The sequence below is a fragment of the Tupaia chinensis genome, unplaced genomic scaffold (assembly GCF_000334495.1).
Source record: "Tupaia chinensis unplaced genomic scaffold, TupChi_1.0 Scaffold000105_1, whole genome shotgun sequence".
Taxonomy (NCBI): domain Eukaryota; kingdom Metazoa; phylum Chordata; class Mammalia; order Scandentia; family Tupaiidae; genus Tupaia; species Tupaia belangeri.
The window spans coordinates 99,761-103,231 of record NW_006159569.1 but is presented as its reverse complement, the minus strand read 5'-3'; the positions used below and the strand labels follow the sequence as shown (position 1 = coordinate 103,231).

Here is a 3,471-nt window from a genome sequence, read left to right as displayed (position 1 = left end):
GTCGTACATTTGGATGGTGGTGGTAAGTATTGAGAGAAACAAGAATATTTCAAAGAAATTAGAGAGTAGAATCAATTGGAAGAAATGCATAAGAGATACTTCCTATGTTTCTAATTTGTTGAATTGTGATGCTATTATTGAAATGTAGGGCACCAGATGAAGTGAAGTTTTAGGGGAAAAAAACTACAACTTGGATATTTGGCTTATGCATTTAAGGGACCTGCTGGATATCCACATGAAGATGAGCCATAGACAATAGGGTAAGTAGGTCTAGAATCCCCAAGTGAGGACAGTCACTGATAGAATTAATTGCTAAATTTCTATCTGGATATTTGGATGACCTATGAAAACTGCTATAATTACCACCAAGCAAATGGAGACATTGAATATATTTATGGAATTCTAAAACTTACAAACTGTTAAAGATCCTTACCACCCTTGTGGCCCAGAAAACAGTTTATAAACCTAAGGGCACACTGACAGTGAATGGAAAAGTTAGGTGTGGAAGTTGAAATCAGGCCTCCTAGCTCATGATCTAGGGTCCTGTCTTTTGAAGTCTAAAAGGTTCAGTCTCCTAGCAATCTCTTCTTGTGGAATATAAGCAGCTTTGTTCCTATTTTAAGAATTCTTTTCAAAATAAGGAAAAGGGGGAAATGTAGCTTGGCAATCATTACAGTCTCTCTAACCTAGTCCTTGTTAAAGAATTACAATCTTCTAGGACCATCAGATGGTGCAATGCTTATGTCACTAGATTCCCATGTGGTCAACTGCAGTTCGAGTCCTGGGCCCAGTAGTTTAAAATTTACATTTACACTGTGTGTGTGTGTGTGTGTGTGTGTGTGTGTGTGTGCATGCCCAAGATCCCAAGAGGAAAACAAAGGAGAAGGGATTGTAGCATGGCCAACCCCCATGGAAGGTGATTTCTCACTTTCTGTCTCTCTGTCTTTCTATGTCTCTCTGGTGAGTGCAAACATGAAAAATCTCTCTCAAAAAAATGTATAATCTCCTTTAGTTTTATTTTTTCTCTTTAAGATTGATAGTCAAAAAGATTATAATCCTTATATTGATACATAATAGATGTTCAATAAAGAGAATCCATTAACAACTATGTTAATCACATTTTCTCAAAGCTGAAGAAAATAGGCCTTTTCCTCACTCTCAGACTCTACTTTGGATTTTGGTGAAGTTCCATATCAAGTCAGGTTTGAAGGCTGAACCTACCAGGGTATCATTTACCTACCAGGTAATTATCACTTCCACATACATAGTAACATGGGAATCACTAGTACTGTTGATCCATCTTACCTTCTTCACCCATTGGATACTTGCTGCCAATTTCTATAACACAATCCACCCATTTGACTGGTCACTCAACAAATGGCAACAGGAATGAACGTCACGGGGCCACTGAGCCAAAAACACAGTGATTTCTGCAAAAAATAAAAGGATTATTAGAACCTAAAAGTGGCATAAATTGATAAAGTCATAAACTCATGGACACTGGGGATATACAGTTACGTAAGATTAACAGTTTATCTTAAAAGAACATAGTCAGGTGTTAAGAGAGATATAAATAAATTATTATAATCATGTGAAAAGTGGGAAAAGCCTGTCATGGATTTAGAGGTACCACAGGATGGTGTGATTAACAATATGTGTATTCGGTACTTTGATAATTAAAATCAAAGCAGTCATACGTTCAGTTTCTCATAACATGCTGTGTACTACACATGCATTTACTCTAAACACTAACAACAAACCAGTGGGGGCTATATGAAGTCTTAGAACCAGCTTCTGATAGGACCTACATTCTGAATACAAAGCAGTGTCTTCCCTCCTAAAGTAAGAAGCAGTATTCTGGGGCTGACAGATCCCTGTGGAATGACAGACTTAGGACAAAGAGTAACGATTGTAGTGGTGGTGATAAGCAATATCATCCCCATTCCAGAAGACCAGAGCATTGGGCTGCCAGTGTTACAACCCTTTATCAAGACCACATTTTTCTCCCCTTCACACCACATGCTGGAGTTGTTGTGTGGGGGTTGGTTTTTGACTCGATTCTGATCTGATTCATCTCCGTATCTTCCCCCATGTCTAACACATTCCGTAGCCCAGAGCAGCTGTTCAATATATATTTGCTGAATGGATGAAGACAAGAATATGGAATGTCTGAACAGCTGTTGTCGTTGAAAACTGAGGCACTGAACCAAGGAGGGTGCCGGCTGGCATGGTTCCCTAATGCAACAGCATAAAAGAGTTCTTGAATGTCCTTCACTTCTAGAACTCCTACCTTCTAGGATCAACTTAGCCTGCAAGAGGGGCTTAAACAGCTTCTTTCTTTGATTTATTTTTTGTACTTCATTTCTTTCCAAATCCAATTTTCCTTGACTTATTTTGCTTCCATCTAATAGTTTCCCACACACAACACCTTCTCCAAAACAATAACGACAAAAGCCTCTCTTAGTGAATAGCTACACGTGAGTCATAAACCTACTAAAATCTGTTTAGTAGCACCTGGTTTTGGTGACTATAGCAAGAAGAACAATAAAATCATCCTCTTGCGTGGTACTCAGGCAGAGTATCACTGAGATTATCACATATGCACATGGAGTCAAGGGGGAAAAGTCACATGGAACGGTTCACATATCAACTATGTAATGGATGAGGAAAGACCCTACTTAAACAACCATATTACCTGTTGTAGCTAGTACCAACAAATTGCACCACCAAAGAATGACATCCTTGGTAATTCATGACTTTATGTAGTACACTCCTATGTGAATCTGAGCTGGCCATGAATAACCAATGAAACATTTTGAGAGTCACATTCTCTGAAACTCAGGAAGGAGATTCCTTCCCCATGAAGTCTAAAAATCAGAGTTTTAAATTGAAAAAGATTACTCTGGAGCTTTAAGCTCTAATGGTATTTGCCCTGGTAGGTTTGGGCTTGCTTGGGACCCATTACCCCTTTTTTCTTTCTGGAATAAGATTGTCTGGAATAAGATCACCTCTGGAATAAGACTCTCTATCCTGTTCCTGCCCACCAGTATATTTTGGAAACACATTCTTTATGTGGTTTCACGGGTTCACAGCTGCTGAGGAATTTTGCCTAAGGATGAGTCATAGTGTAGGTCTCATCCATGTTGATTTTGATATTTAGATGGAATTTTGATCTTTAGACTTTTGAGTTGATGCTGGAACAAGTTCAGAGTTTGTGGCATCTTTGATGTGGAATGGAATGGATGCATTTTGCATGCAAAAGGACATGAATTCTGAGGAGCCAGAAACAAAATGTTACAGGCTTAGTGTCTATATCCCCCAAAATTCATATATTGAAGCTCTATACCCCTGTAATAGCATTTGAAAGTGGAGCTTTGGAGGTAATTACTTTAGATGAGGTCATGGTCATGAGTTGAGGCTTCCATGATCCAAATGAGAATTTTTTTTTTTAAGAGAAGGAAAAGGCAGGAA

General features: G+C 38.6%; 1 protein-coding gene across 1 annotated transcript in view; it reads right to left on the bottom strand.

Annotated features, from left to right (window-relative positions):
• Window positions 1-3,471, bottom strand: part of CDH11 (cadherin 11) — a 201,234-nt gene that overhangs the window by 116,901 nt on the left and 80,862 nt on the right. Inside the window, exon 2 of the mRNA XM_006143787.3 lies at window positions 1,306-1,430. The gene's annotated coding sequence lies outside the window, so the exon portion shown is untranslated. The remainder of the gene's footprint in view (window positions 1-1,305; window positions 1,431-3,471) is intronic.